The sequence below is a fragment of the Bos indicus genome, chromosome 15, assembly GCF_029378745.1.
Source record: "Bos indicus isolate NIAB-ARS_2022 breed Sahiwal x Tharparkar chromosome 15, NIAB-ARS_B.indTharparkar_mat_pri_1.0, whole genome shotgun sequence".
Taxonomy (NCBI): domain Eukaryota; kingdom Metazoa; phylum Chordata; class Mammalia; order Artiodactyla; family Bovidae; genus Bos; species Bos indicus.
Window position 1 is genome coordinate 55,132,293 of NC_091774.1, and position 16,358 is coordinate 55,148,650.

Below are 16,358 nucleotides of genomic sequence, written 5' to 3' on the forward strand. Positions count from 1 at the left end.
GCCGGCTGCCAGGCCCTCACTGCCCCCAGGCCCTGCTGCCTCCAGTCCCAGGTCTGCGCACTCTCCTGACAGTGGAAAGAGTCTCAAGCCAGGTGCCAGTGCCTGGCTATCAGCCTGGTCTGCTTCTATTGACTTGCTGTGTGACCTTGGAGACCTATTTTACCTATCTGAGGAATGGGCACTAGATAGAACAGCACGAAAAGGATCCAAGGTTACAATAAAAAGGAATAAGACACTGATACATGCTATTAATACAATGTGAATGAATCTTGACAACATTATGCTAAAGTGAAAGAAGTTGGTGATGGAAGGTAGAGGGGGTGGCTTGCAGGGCACCATGCTGAGCATTGTACCTGTCATCTTCTGATGACAACTGTCCAAAGTAGAGCTTGACAGTCTTCCTTTACAGGTTAGAAATATGGGTCCCAGGTGAATGGAGGAATAGGGTTCATCCCAATAATGGAATATTACTCAGCAGTAAAAATAAATGCAGGAGACCTGGGTTTGATCCCTGGGTTGGGAAGATCTCCTGGAGAAGGGAATGGCTACCCACTCCAGTATTCTTGCCTGGAGAATTCCATGGACAGAAGAGCCTGGCGGGCTACAGTCCATAGGGTCCAAAAGAGTCGGACATGACTGAGCACTTTCACTTTTCACAACAAGAAATGATCTATCAAGCCATAAAAATACATGAAGGGACCTTAAAAGCATACTGCTCAGCGACAAAAATCAATGAGAGAAGGCTACATACTGTATGATTTCAACCATATGACATTCAGGAAAAGGTAAAACCATGGAACTGGTAAATGGATTAGTGGTTGCCAGGGGTTGGAAGTGGAGTGCACAGGTAGATTTTTAGAGCAGTGAGACTATTTTGTATGATACTATAATGATGGATACATGTCATTACACATTTGTCAAACCACGTAGAATATATAACACAAAGAGTGAACCCTAATGTAGACTGTGGACTTCAGTTAATAATATGGTATCAACACTGGCTCATCAGTTATAGCAAATGAACCCCCCTAGATATTAATACTGGAGAAGGCAATGGCACCCCACTCCAGTACTCTTGCTTGGAAAATCCCATGGATGGAGGAGCCTGGTGGGCTGCAGTCCATAGATTCTCGAAGAGTTGGACACGACTGAGCGACTTCACTTTCACTTTTCACTTTCATGCATTGGAGAAGGAAATGGCAACCCACTCCATTGTTCTTGCCTGGAGAATCCCAGGGACGGGGGAGCTTGGTGGGCTGCCATCTATGGGGTAACACAGAGTCGGACATGACTGAAGCGACTTAGCAGCAGCAGCAGATATTAATACAGGGAAAACTGTAGGGTAGGGGAAAGAGAGTATGTAGGAACTCTGCATTTTCTAATCAATTTGTAAAAACTCTCACCAGGGATTCCTTGATGGCTCAGATGGTAAAGAGTCTGCCTGCAATGTGGGAGACCTGGGTTCAATCTCTGGGTCAGGAAGATCCCCTGGAGAAGGAAATGGCAATCCACTCCAGTATTCTTGCCTGGGAAAATCCTAATAGATATGAAATAAGTAAAAAAAAATAATAATAATAAAATAAAAACTCTCACCAAAAGAATAATCTAATAATTAAATATGCATACATGCTAAGTTGCTTCAGTCTTGTCTGACTTTTAGCAACCCTATGGACTGTAGCCCACCAGGCAAGAATACTGGTGTGGGTTGCCCTGCCCTTCTCCAGGGGATCTTCCCAACGCAGGGATTGAACCCGTGTATCCTGTGCCTCCTGTATTGCAGGAGGATTCTTTATTGCTGAGCAACAGGGGAAGTCCAATAATTAAACATATATGTATTTAATTTAAATATCTATATTGACTGGTTGATAGATCAGATCAGATCAGTCGCTCAGTCGTGTCCAACTCTTGGCGACCCCATGAATCGCAGCACGCCAGGCCTCCCTGTCCATCACCAACTCCTGGAGTTCACTCAGACTCATGTCCATCGAGTCAGTGATGCCATCCAGCCAACTCATCCTCTGTCGTCCCCTTCTCCTCTTGCCCCCAACCCCTCCCAGCATCAGAGTCTTTTCCAATGAGTCAACTCTTCCCATGAGGTGGCCAAAGTACTGGAATTTCAGCTTTAGCATCATTCCTTCCAAAGAAATCCCAGGGCTGATCTCCTTTAGAATGGACTGGTTGGATCTCCTTGCAGTCCAAGGGACTCTCAAGAGTCTTCTCCAACACCACAGTTCAAAAGCATCAATTCTTCGGCGCTCAGCTTTCTTCACGGTCCAACTCTCACACCCATACATGACCACAGGAAAAACCATAGCCTTGACTAGACGGACCTTTGTTGGCAAAGTAACGTCTCTGCTTTTCAATATGCTATCTAGGTTGGTCATAACTTTCCTTCCAAGGAGTAAGCGTCTTTTAATTTCATGGCTGCAGTCACCATCTGCAGTGATTTTGGAGCCCAGAAAAATAAAGTCTGACACTGTTTCCACTGTTTCCCCATCTATTTCCCATGAAGTGGTGGGACCGGATGCCATGATCTTCGTTTTCTGAATGTTGAGCTGTAAGCCAATTTTCTCACTCTCCACTTTCACCTTCATCAAGAGGCTTTTGAGTTCCTCTTCACTTTCTGCCATAAGGGTGGTGTCATCTGCATATCTGAGGTTATTGATATTTCTCCCGGCAATCTTGATTCCAGCTTGTGTTTCTTTCAGTCCAGCGTTTCTCATGATGTACTCTGCATATAAGTTAAATAAACAGGGTGACAATATACAGCCTTGATGTACTCCTTTTCCTATTTGGAACCAGTCTGTTGTTCCATGTCCAGTTCTAACTGTTGCTTCCTGACCTGCATACAAATTTCTCAAGAGGCAGATCAGGTGGTCTGGTATTCCCATCTCTTTCAGAATTTTCCACAGTGTATTGTGATCCACACAGTCAAAGGCTTTGGCATAGTCAATAAAGCAGAAATAGATGTTTTTCTGGAACTCTCTTGCTTTTTCCATGATCCAGCGGATGTTGGCAATTTGATCTCTGGTTCCTCTGCCTTTTCTAAAACCAGCTTGAACATCAGGAAGTTCACGGTTCACATGTTGCTGAAGCCTGGCTTGGAGAATTTTGAGCATTACTTTACTAGCGTGTGAGATGAGTGCAGTTGTGCGGTAGTTTGAGCATTCTTTGGCATTGCCTTTGTTTGGGATTGGAATGAAAACTGACCTTTTCCAGTCCTGTGGCCACTGCTGAGTTTTCCAAATTTGCTGGCATATTGAGTGCAGCACTTTCACAGCATCATCTTTCAGGCTTTGGAATAGCTCAACTGGAATTCTATCACCTCCACTAGCTTTGTTCATAGTGATGCTTTCTAAGGCCCAAATGACTTCACATTCCAGGATGTCTGGCTCTAGGTCAGTGATCACACCATCGTGATTATCTGGGTCGTGAAGATCTTTTTTGTACAGTTCTTCTGTGTATTCTTGCCACCTCTTGTCGATAGATAGCTAGATCAATAAATCTAGTCCTAAGAGATTACATGATTCAGCCAAGACCAAACAGCTAATGGTGGAGAAGACAGCGTTTGCAGCCAGGGCTGCCAAGCCTAAAGCCCAGTCCTTCCAAGGTACCAGCCCTAGAGGGTCCATCTGTCCTCACTTCTACCACCCTCTATGACAGCCACAGCATGTGTCACTGAAAATTGCACCTCAAAGGGCCAAGTTCAATGTTTTGGTTGGCACCAGGGCAGCAGGGGCACAGAGCAGGGCCAAGAACTCTGGGGAGGAGAGAGGACTCCCCCACCCCACCCCCACCATGGACTCAGGGCTGGGGGCGGCAGGGCCCTGACGTCTCCCTCCAGCAGCCTTCCAGCCCCCAGGGAAGGAGGCAGGGCATACAGAGCTCAGTCACCAGCAGGCTGGGTGACCTCCATAAGCCTCTGGCCTCAGCTTTCCTGTCTGTATCAGGGGAGGGTCTAAACCACATCTGATGATCTCTAAGGGACTTTTTAACACTCAGCTTCTAAAACCTTTTAACCACCTGCTCTCTCCTCATTCTCAGGAGATAAACATCGATGGGGCTGCTCCAGGAGAATGGAAGGGCAAATTCCCCAGTCCTTCGTTTTCTGGTCTGACAGGGAAGGGCCTCCTCCAACCCCGCCCCTGACTGGAGCAGTTAAGATCAGGATGAAAGCTGCAGGCAGGCTAGTGACAAGGTAAGAAGCCTGGTCATTCTGGGCCCCATCTCTGCCCAGGGGCCGCCACCATCTTTGACAGGAACCCAGGTATAGGTAGTCATGGCCTGGATAACTCACAGTGACGATTCCACACCTGACTTAGAGTGAAACCCAAGGGGGAAACGGTGGTGAAACGGGTTTCGCTTAAAGTGAAACCCAAAAGGCAGTGGGGACTCCTCCCTACAGTGCTTGGGGAACGTGGCCATGGAGCAAGACCAGGGCCTCCCTGTGGTCCTTCCTCGCTGCATGCCCATCCCCTGTTCCCAGTGCAGCTGTACCTGGGAAGCTACCTTAGCTCAGGGCCACTCCGTCCACCTACTCATCTCGGTGCAGAAGCCCCTCCTCCAGGAACCCAGCCCTGCCAGGTCAGGGTCTCTTCTGGACCCACAACTCCTGTGCTTCCTCCAGGAGCACTGCAGGGCAGCTTCCTGGAGACAGTGGATGTCAATGGAACTCAGAAATAAGGGATGACTTCTAGCATAAGAGTGTCTTGCTAGGCGGATGGCACAGGGAAAGCGTGGTGGCAGGGAGGGTGAGCAGGAAGTTAAGCCCCATGTCGGTTCCATCTGGTGGTGACCGTGGGGTTTGCTTCCAACAGTAGCCTCCCAGGCCTCTGGGGACCTCGAAAGGCATCCCCAGGCAGCTCACCGGCTGGGCTGATTCTCCAAACAACCCACCAAATCCACAGAACAAGTCCCCAGCCACAGAGCTGCAGCCGGAGATGGGGGTACCGAGCAGATTCCAGGCTCCTCCCCACCACTCTCCTGTGCTTAGCTTTTGAAGAATGCTCAAAGTCACTATCTTCCCCATTGCCCGGGCCTCGTCAGATGGCTTAAACTGAGAGATGTGGGCTGCCACATCTCACTGTGTGGCCCTAGGCAAGTCACTCTATTTCTCTGGGCCTCAGAGAAAGCCCTCGATTCTAATGAAATCAGCAAAGAGGCAGGCAGAGGGCAGGAAGGAAGTCTGTCACTGAGGCAGCTGCCAGTGGGGAGGGGCGGGGGCAGGAGGGCCTGGGAAGGAGGCCTGGTGGGCCAGCATACTCCCCGCTATTCCACCCCCGTCATGGCCACTCATTCTTTGGGGGAAAAGCTACTGGTGGCTTAGGCTGGGGCTCAACAGGAGCCATCAAAGAATCAACCATACCCTAATTAGGGTCACTATTAATTTCTTTTCACTGTGGTGCCAGGGCCTCCTGTTTACCCAACACTTTGTCCCAGAAGATTTCTGATGGCTCTTCCTCCGGGGGAATTCCCAGCAGGCTGGCTTCACCCCAAATGTGGGTGCTTCTGCCCCTCCTGTAGGGAGTGCTCCCTGTTTCTTCTCCCAGAAGGGCTGGCTTCCTCGGAACCACAGCCTCTGGAATTATCTGTTCCATACCCAAGGCTCTCTAGCTCATGCGGTAAATGTTTCCGAAGCCTCTGCAATGCTGGGACCCAAGAGAGATGTACAGAGAATCAGGTGGCTCCTCCTTTCAAGGCGACAATCTCATCAGAGCAACAGCAGCTATGATTATAACCACATACACAGCACTTTACAGTGTACAAAGTCTCCACAAACATCGTCTCACTGAAGCATGGCCCCAACTTCACGGGCAAGTACCAGATCCCCATTTTATGGACGAGGAAGTTGAGGCTGCTAGAGGGTAAAACAGGTTTGCTGAGCTGCATCCTTGGTTGAGGCCCTTGGGGGACTGACTTGCATGCTTGGGGCCTGGTGGGCCAGCAGCACCCTGTCATGGTAGTTTATTCTTTGGGGGAAAAGCTTAGGGTAGCTGAATGGAGGCCAAGCTCAGGACCTTGCCCAGGACCCTTGGGTTCCCTTGGCACAGAAAGAACCTCTCCTTGGGTTTCTCTTTCCCCAGATCAGGGCTGTGGGCTGGGCTGAGCAGTCACCAGGAACAGCCCGCATACTCTCTAACCAGAGTCTTAGAATCGCCTCCCCCAAGTCTCGTACAATCACAGAATCCTGGTGCAATCCAACAGGGATCTCAAAACTAGCCCTGGATTTCAGACTATGACAGTCATCAAATGTCAGCACCAGGGAAGACCTGGAGCTATTCCCTCTGGCCTTCCATCCCTGCAGAAATCCCCTGTACAGCTGGTGGTGGTTCCCCAGCAGACTGGCCTGCACAGGCTTGTATATGCCTCTAGACAGGCCCCTCCCTCCCTGGAGGGCCGACAGGTTCCTCTTTAAACCAGAACAGAAGGTAAGCCCTCTTAAGAGGGGAAGCCCGCCCCCAGCCACCCCCGCCCCCAGCAGCAGTGACAGGTTCCCCAGGAGCAGGCAGAGTGAGCATGGGGCCAGCCTGGGGCCTGGTGAGGCGAGAGACTTCCCCAGTCTCTCCTCCCTCCCCGGTGGACGCCCCAGTCCCTCCCAGACGCCCAGTGATTCAGTCACAGGAACCAAGCTGGCTTTTTCCTATGCCTCTCCCTGGGTCTCTGGAAGGAGGGAGCCCTGAACAGGAGGAGGGCAGGCTGAAGCGGAGTCTGGCGGAGACAGGCCCTGAGCAAACTTGTCTCTGCCCAGTTTTTGCTCCCTGAGGGAATGGTGAGCAATGATTTATTTTATTTGTTTATGCAAAATAGCAGAGTTATTATACAAACAGGCTTCCGAAGCAGGCCCTGAGGAGAAGCAAGTCCTGCCATTTTAGGAATCTCTCTCACTTCCTTCCTCTCACACCTACCTGTCTCACCTCACCTGCCCCTGCACCTCCTCACACAACTGTGCTCCAAGCAACACAGCACCTCGCAGTCTCCCCCGCTCCCCCAAGCCTTTGCCGGTGCTGGGCCCTCTGCCAGGAGTGCCCTCCCGCCCCCGCCCCAAATTCCGTCCATCTTAACAAAGGCACCCTGGACAAAGCCTGGTCTGATCCCCCCTGCAGAAGCCCACTGCTTCCTCCTTTGTCCTCCCATCACCAGGCAGAGCTCTTGAGACATGATCACAGGCCTCTGTGCACGGTAATTATGTTTCCGTGGCTGCCTGGCCCGCCAGGCCGAGAACCTCCCCAGGTGGAGATTTCTCATCCATCCGGCCCAGCTTTCCTGAAGAGTCTGCAGATGATATCTGTGACCCTGCAGGTGACAGGGTCACGAGCTTCCCCAGGTCCCCGTCCCTGCTAGAGGAATCACTGCGCAGCAGACCCGTGTTCTTACACGAGGTCATTACCAAGGAAGCTCCCGTTTGCACTGGTTAAATGTGCAAACGAAGGAACGAAGGACCATATTGGAGCTTCTTAAACCACCCAACCGCAGAGCCACTTCTGAGCCTGCTCCCAATTCTGCCTCTGAATAATAATTAGCCTTTTCCCTATTTACAGAAAAAATTAAGTTACTAAAAAAAGTCTCAAGTATTTTCTCCCACAGTTTTTTCTGAACCCTCTGCTGTGTGTTCCAGGTCTAGTACAAGACGACCTCAGACTTAGCACAGAATACTGATTTCCTCACTGCCACCTGCATCTCTCCTCATCACAGCACTCCAGGAGGAGCACAAGCTGGGCTACTTCCAGGCCAGTCTGAGAACCTGGGGCCTAAGCTTCTCTTCCCCTCTTTCAGACAGCCAGGTTTCCTTTCTGACCTTGCTCAAATGCTGAGGAGGAAAGCCCTAGGCGTTGGCTGGCCCAGGAAACCCTGATGGTTCATGCTCCTTCCATGATTCAGGCCTCTAATTCCACCATTTACTATTCATTCCTTTGGCCGACACATCACTTTCTCCAGGATTCATTCTTAAAAATACACATCTCCCCTGGAAATGGGATTCCATCAAACCTCTAAACTGAAAGTCAAGGAAACTCAGTTTAATGCCTGGCTCTAGAGAGGCAATAAATTGTAAGGGTTAGGAATGTGTACCCAGAGCCAGCCTGCTGAGTTTGGAACCCAGTTCTACCACTTACTAACTCAGCAGGTTCGTTGATGCCTCTACACCTCAGCCTCCTTATCTGTGAAATGGAGATAACAGCACCAGCCTCATGGGCTGTTGTGAGGATTAAATGAGCTAATACCTATAAGGTGCATTAGGTAAGTATCTAGTCCACTGCAGAGAGCAACAGACAACTCTACTCAGAATATTATTTTTTTTCTTTCTTGCCTATAAAATGGAATAATAATCCTTACTTCCTCTTTTCCCATGAACTGCAGCTTACCACTCCCATGAGAGTGAACATCATTCTGGAACCCAGTGGAATGTTCTCTGAAGCTTGCCTCCAACTCCTTTCTGCCTGCCTCCTTCTTTGCTTTTTCCTTTACCTGGAAGAAGGTACCAGTGGCTATGAGCTGGGCTCCTGGGGGAGAGGGGTCTTGTCCATGGAGGTGGTGATGTCACTTCAGTGGGAGAGCTGAGGGGACAAACCCAGTCAGATCACACATAAGTCCATGCTGCCTCTCCCCTCCCCCGGGCCCTTAGTGAGCCCCCACCCTGCGCCCACCCTGTGCTGGGTATGGGGACCAGGGATGGGCTGCATCCAGTTCCCGTTCTAGGGAAGCCGCCAAGTGGGTGGGGGAGCCCACGTGATCTGGTGGTGGACTATGAGATCCCACACAAGCACCTCCCCACGTGCTGCCCACACACCGGCCCTAACCCAGTACAGCCTGCTCCGGAACCACTCTTGCCCCAACCAGGACCCACAGAGACATGATCTAAGGCCCAGCCACCCTGGGGTGAAACCTGGGGTTGTGTCTGGCTCCCAGGAGGCAGAGGCCCGTTCATGCTGCCCAGAGACCTGCTTCTTTGGAGGCAGACGCCAAACCAGCTGTTCTAAAGCAGCCGCTCAGGGAGGGCTGGGTGGGCTGGAGGCGGGATCTGGAGCACCGCAATTATGCGGCTGACTTCTGACTCATGCACCGCTTCCCCCATCGCCAGCTTCTTCGGCCCTCCTGCCCAGGAACTGGGAGGGGACATGACTTGGTAGCGACAGGCCATGGCAAGAGGAGAAAGGGTGCTAGGTCAGCACTGCAGGCTTTGGAGGATGCCACCACACTGCCCAGTAGGGGACACTGAGGTTGGTGGGGCCAGACGTCTGCCTATGTCACCCAGGGAGTCAGAGCCAGAACCAGGGTGGGACCCAGGGCAGGGGCGGCTCAAGCTGGGGTCCAGCCCAATACCAAGCCGACATGAGGAGCTTCTCCAACCCAGTCAGGGCCTGGAGCCACATACCAGCTAGAGGCACTGCCAAAACTCAGCCCTGGCCCAGTGGGGGGACAGAACTGGGCTCACAGACAGCTTAGAAATGACATCCAGCTACTGAGAGATGGACTCCTGGTGTGCCCCCAGTCCTGCCTCCACTTCCATCCCCCAGGTTTCTCAAAGAGCCCTGAATGCACTGCAATTTACAGTTTATAGAACACTTATTTTCTTCATCTCTCACAATGATCCTAAGGCCGAAGTGACAGAGGGGTATAACTAGAGCAGGGCTTCTCAAACAAATCACCTAGGGGTCTTGTTGAAAGGCAGTCCCACTCAGTAAGTCTAGGCTGGGGGCTGAAGTTCTACTCCTTTTTTTTTTTTTTTTAAATAAGCCCTTACGTGATGCTGATGCCGCAGGTCCAGAAACCACAATTTAAGTAGCTAAAACATAGTTGTTAACTGCACGCTGGGGTCAGACTGCTTAAGTTAAAATCTTGGCTCTTTCTGTGTGACCTTGGGCAAGTTACTTAACCTCTCTGGGCCTCAATCTCCTAATGTATAAAACAATAATCATCATAATAAAACCTACCCCCATAGGGTTGATGTGAGGATTAAATTATGTAAATTGCTTAAAGTGATGTTTATCATTTCAAATTTTAAAATGGAGGCTCTGAGAGATGGACACACTCAGCAAGGTGGCGGAGGCAGGATTCAAACCTGTATCTCTTAAATATAAATCCTGCAATAACAATTTGCCACAACATGTCACAGCCAGCAAGCCCTCCACCATCAGACAGACATGGATATTGAAGCCTGGAGAGCAGCCAGGAATTGACAAGGTCACTAGAAAGTTGATTCAGAAATTCAAGTCCATGACCCCCGACCTACTGCTCTTTCCACCACACCTCACTGGCCTGCAAGACAGAGAAAGTATCCCAAGTTCCCCCTGTGGGGGTCCCAGCTCCACTGGGCAGCGGGCACCTGAAAACCCGATGTGTGTGGGAGAGGCTGCATGTGGAGGCTGCCCTCGTGCCCACTGTAGCCTGAGCTGTCCCGCACTCTCAGAGCCCTGCCTGCCAGTCTGGATGAGAATGGTCTAGCAAACCCCTTCCATCATCCATCTTCTACATCCATTCTGTGGCACTGCTTCATTTCAGGGTCACCCAGCCCAGGTAGCAGGCAAGGGAGGAGGCAGGCCAGGCCCATCTCCACCCCCAACCTTGGCTTCCCAGCACGGGGCCAGCGGGAGCTGGTGAGTCACTTGAAGGAAGTGCCTGGCCCCAAACAGGAAGTGGCTCTTCTAACAGAACCATCATCCCCCAACAGGAGCTCCCCGGGGCAGGTGCTGATGAAGACTCTCTCCAGGCAGAGTCTGATGAAGGAAGGGAAGTTGACTGGGACAAAGCAACACCTATTCAGATCTTGCCTGAAACTCAAATGCAATACCCATTGTCTGCGCTGGGAAACCTGGTCAGAGAGCTTCTCTGCTGTGTGATATTATGTACAACAGTGTGGCTCTCTGAGGCTCAGTCCCCTCACCTGGAGGATCACAGGGTTGTACTGCAAGAGCGCTATGGCCTGATATTCTACACTGAAACGAAGGATCGGAGGATGTGAATATAGGTTTTAAATAAATGAAGAAAAGCTTATATGAAAGAGATGAAATAGTGGATGCCAATACCTAGATTTAAGCTCTAGTTGTAGTGTAAGCACTGTTGTTTATCTATCGTTAGCACAGGGCCGGGATCTCATTGACAAGAAGATGTCTCCTGTACCACCCTTAGGCTCAAGGAAGAAGGGTCATGACCTTGAGCCCCACACATCACAAACACATGCTTACAAACATATTACAGAACATACAAAAAAAAAAAAAAGAACATACAGGAGCTTCCGTCACACAACATCCATGGGACCACAAGCCTACTCTGCTCTCCTAGCACTGCTCAGGCCCCAGAGAAACTCTTCATTCCTTGGGTTTCAGGAACAAAAGGTGACTCTGTCCAGATGAAGGTCTGAGGGATGCACAGTTGCTGACGCGGTTGAGAGTAGGGTAGAGGGAGGGAAGGGGAGGGAAGCAGGATGCTACTGGCAGGAGGAAGGGGACTAAGTGGCAAGAATGCTTGTGGGGGGGGCAGACAAATCAAACTTGTCTGATCCTTTCAGAGAGCAGCAACTTCTTACATAACAAAATATCCATTTCCCAGTAATGCTGAGCATCCTCTTTTTTTTTGGCTTGTCTCCCTGTTGCAATTTGTGGTTCTAAAAGTACTCATGAATTAGTGTGGTATTCACAATAAATGCACATGGCAGCCGAGAAACATCTTACAGTATTTAACAATTCATATTACTCAGATTAATGTAACATGAAATGTGATACTAATTCTTTACAACTAGATGGACATTAAACACAAAAATGAATAGTTTCATTACAAATGAATAGTTTCATGTTTATAAAATTTTCAAAACTTTGGATTAATTACTATATCACATATATTTAAATAATTATATTTTAAAATTAGATATTAATTATGATGCATATAGTTTTAATTTCCTAGGTAATTTCAAGGAATAAAATAACTTTTGGAAATATAAAATTTCCTTTCTTTATATTTAATTTACATTTTTTATGGAAATTATTCAAATTCTATATACTTTAAATATAACTGCAATTTATTTTTGATCCTTTAGATTGTTATCATCAATACACAATTTTCAAATGATGTGAAAATCTTGATTATAACAATTATAGTGATCTTGCTAACATGAATACAACAAAATATATTTTATGAAATAAATAACATATGAAATATGTCTTATTACTCATCCAAATTTCCACCAGCCCACCAACAAAACACCCAGATGTGTAAGAACAATTGTCCTCCTTGAAATTTGGTTCCTTTCAGTCCTATAAAACCATAACTTTACAAAGCGTGACAATGAAACTATCTTACTTAATAGTTTCTTGGTTTGTTCTGTAACCTCCCAATATATGACAGAGACTGTGTGGCCTCCATCTGTACTTCTGCCCTGGGCCCTGAAAAGTCTAGACCAGACCTATCTGTTGACTCCCTGCCCACCAGCTCACTTTTGTGGGGCTCAGGCCACCTGAGCTGGTGGCTCCTCCTTGCTGAGGATCAGCTGGGTGGTGAAGTCAGCCTTGTCCTCCTAAGTCTGCCTTTTAGAAAGTGCTCTCACATGAAAGGTCCCCATGCTTAGACGTGGGCCTTATTTCCGGAGCTGACTCATACACCCTCATGGGCCGAGGCCATGACTTGAGGGCCATCTCCAACAGACCCAGTACTCTTTAAAGTCCCTGACATTCCAGCCCCATCTGCACAGGGACCCGGATAGGAGGGCCCAGCTGCTGCTGGTTCACCAGGCTGGGAGTGCCCACTGGCTCAGACTGAGGGAACGACCCGTGGACCTCACCACCAGTTTTCTCCTTCTCTGAACTCACCTTCTCTCTCACTCAGCTTACTTCTACCCATGACCCCTCCTGTCTCCTCACTCTGGGCCTACTGGTCACAGTGACCCACTCTGGGCTTAAAGCCACCAGTATGTACCCTCAGCCCCCTGACATCTGAGCTGACAACTCTCCCTGTTCCCTGCCCTCCACCTTCCCAGCATCTTTCATAAAGAGCTTCCAGAAGGCAGGTCCTGCGTTCTAAAGGGGGGAAGGCAGAGGAACATGCAGGAGAGTGAAAGTCGGGAGACCTGGGTTCTGGGTGTGGCCGGGCCACTGAAAGGCAGGTTGGCCTCATCTCTAAGCTCAGGGTCTTGATTTGTCAGATGGAGATGCCACAACTCAGCCCAGATGGCCTCGTGGGGTTTAGGGGAGACCCAGTGAGCAGGACCTGACTGGGCTTTGTAAACTGCAAACTACTGAACCACGCGATGGGGCCTTGTTTGTCTCCTATTTCCTACTTGGCCTGGTGCATGCGGAGTCCCTCTATGAAGACACCGTCCACCATTTATGGAGGGCCGGCCACGGCTTTGTATGAAGCCGACATTCCCTGTCTGTCCTCTCGCTTACCCCTCTTAACCTCGCATTACAGCACATTCTACAGATGCCAAAGCAGAGGCTCAAGAGGGTTTAGGTCTCACGCTCAAGGGCACAGTTAAGCAAGCAGCAGAGCCAGGATTCATACTTTATCTGACTCCCAAGCGTCTAGACAACACAAATCCAGTCACCAACACATATTTCCTGAGCTCTTCGGTGTGCCCCGGGAGGCCTGGGCCAGAGGGCCAGGGGGGCCTTGGCGGTGGATCAAAGCCACCCCCCAGCCTAGCCTAGGCAGAATAAGCAGACTTGTTTCCCCTGCACCCACCAGTCGTCAGCCCCTCCTGCCTGCTCCTGGGACCAGGCGCTTCAGGCCACCTCCTCCTCTGGGCCCTCCACCCTATGTCCACCTTCACCCCTGGGGTCTGCAGGTTCCCCGAGCTTCAGGATGGCGGGGGGGTGCAGCTTTGCAGCAGACTAGACATTAAGCCCGGTGAATCAGGATGCTGCCCATCTGAGCATGGAACCTCTTACATCATATGTGGTACAAGGGGCTAACTGACTCAACAGCAGTGACACTCCACTCTGGTGTCTGGCTCAGTTCATCCTGGCCACTGGGAGGTTAGCTCAGGTTCTGAATGAGACTGGAGCTGGTAGGGACCACAGCAGAGCTGGTCAGGGTGCTCAGATAAGCAGGCATGGGAGGCTGGGGGGAGTGGATCCTGGCCCTCTCACCTTCACCTTTTTGTTATATGAGCAGAAGCAAATCACTCCACCTCTCGGGGTATGAATCAAGCAGGGATTAACCATGCTGAAACCATCTGCTTTTAGGTGGGCGTGTATAAAACTTTGGTGAGAAACAGGGGGCACTGCAGCTCAGAGAGGGCAGGTGACTTGTCCAAGGTCACACAGCAGGTGAAAGAGTCAGACTAGAATCCAGACCTGTCATGCTCCATGGGGTTAGACCCTCAAAGGCCAGAGTGGAGAGGCCAGCTTAGGGTGACATCCCTTGGGCTATCACAGGTGCAGGAGAATGACTGGGACAAGTTCCATCAGGGTCGACCCAGGCTGACATCACCAGCTAAAGCCATCAAAGTCAGAGTCCTGGACGCACCACTTCTGTTTATTTGTTCCTGGGATACGTTAACCCACACGAGTTCCATGAGCCATCCCTGAGCACTTTCTATGGAAAAAGTCCAGTAGACACAGCCGAGTGGGTGGGCTGGGCTGGGAAGAAAAGCCAAATTCAATTCAGGTGGGGGATGGGCTCCTTGGCCTCAACTTCCTCCCTGGTGCTCAGGGCTCCATGGCTCTGTGCAACCTCCCGGTCGGCCCCAGTCCCTGCTGCAGTGCAGGTGGGGCTGGAGGTGGGGGTGGCATAGAGGCAGACTTTTCTAGAAGGGGTGACATCAGGACATCAGGGGTGATGTCACCCCTGCTAGGGCTGGAGCCACTGCCTGAAGTCAAGCAGTCAGGGAGAGTCCTGGGGGCTGGGGCACTCTGAGGGATCTACCTCTGGGTGCTGAGGGACAGAGACTGCGCCTGGGGCTGGGGGCAGAAGCGAGGCACGGGGCAGCTCTCAGAAGATCCTTCTGGCTGCTGACCACATGACCCTGGAGCACCCACTCTGCACCCCCTTTCTAACAGGAGGGAAGAGCTGACACTTAACAGTGCTCCCTCAGAGCCAGGTTGTGCCTGGAGAACTCTGCCTCTGTTGTCCCCACTCACATCCCCTGAGACCCCTTCACCATCCTGGGTCTCTGTTCCTCCTGAGAGCCAACACCTGTGGAGGCCTATGGGTGAGCTGCCATCAGAACTGCCTAAATCCCCTCTCCTGTGGGCACAGCCACGCCTCAGGGGTCCTTTACCAGGGACCCCCCTGGGCGAGGTCTAAGTTCTGCAGCGACCTTGCCCCTGGCAGCCACCTCTGGGAGCTCAGCCAAGTTCCCCTCCCAGGGGCTTGGCTTGAAGTCACGCTCTTGCTGCTCCTTCTGTTTCTGGTTCCACTTTTCTTATGCTCTTAGTAATTCCCAACCCTTTCCTCTTCCCCCAGAAAACTTCCTAGTAACTCAGTTTCACATGAATTCTTGTCTCAGGGTCTGCTTCTAGATTCCCCAACCCCCGACAGTTATGAGGTAGGTTCCGTTCGTTTTCCCATTTCAGAAATGAGGCTATGGAGCTCAGAGACTGTCAAAGACCCCCAGGTGGCAGGCAGCAGAACACAGGCTTGAATTGAGCTCAGTCAGTTCAGTTAGTCAGTTCAGTTGCTCAGTCGCGTCCGACTCTTTGCGACCCCATGAATCGCAGCACGCCAGGCCTCCCTGTCCATCACCAACTCCCAGAGTTCACTCAAACTCACGTCCATTGAGTCGGTGATGCCATCCAGCCATCTCATCCTCTGTCGTCCCCTTCTCCTCCTGCCCCCAATCCCTCCCAGCATCAGGGTCTTTTCCAATGAGTCAACTCTTCACATGAGGTGGCCAAAGTATCAGAGTTTCAGCTTTAGCATCAGTCTTTCCAAAGAACACTCAGGACTGATCTCCTTTAGGATGGACTGGTTGGATCTCCTTGCAGTCCAAGGGACTCTCAAGAGTCTTCTCCAACACCACAGTTCAAAAGCATCAATTCTTAGGCACTCAGCTTTCATCACAGTCCAACCCTCACGTCCATACATGACTACTGGAAAAACCATAGCCTTAACTAGACGGACCTTTGCTGGCAAAGTAATGTCTCTGCTTTTCAATATGCTATCTAGGTTGGTCATAACTTTCCTTCCAAGGAGTAAGCATCTTTTAATTTCATGGCTGCAGTCACCATCTGCAGTGATTTTGGAGCCCAAAAAAATAAAGTCTGACACTGTTCCCACTGTTTCCCCATCTATTTCCCATGAAGTGATGGGACCAGATGCCATGATCTTAGTTTTCTGAATGTTGAGCTTTAAGCCAACTTTTTCACTCTCCTCTTTCACTTTCATCAAGAGGCTTTTTAGTTCCTCTTCACTTTCTGCCATAAGGGTGG

The 16,358-nt window shown here is 50.4% G+C and overlaps 1 protein-coding gene across 4 annotated transcripts in view; it reads right to left on the reverse strand.

Annotated features, from left to right (window-relative positions):
• The window catches only part of GDPD5 (glycerophosphodiester phosphodiesterase domain containing 5), a 90,786-nt gene that overhangs the window by 47,514 nt on the left and 26,914 nt on the right, over window positions 1-16,358 (reverse strand). Inside the window, exon 3 of one of the 4 annotated variants that reach the window (XM_070803919.1) lies at window positions 8,464-8,552. The exons of the other annotated variants lie outside the window; for them this stretch is intronic. The gene's annotated coding sequence lies outside the window, so the exon portion shown is untranslated. The remainder of the gene's footprint in view (window positions 1-8,463; window positions 8,553-16,358) is intronic. 4 annotated transcript variants of the gene reach the window in all.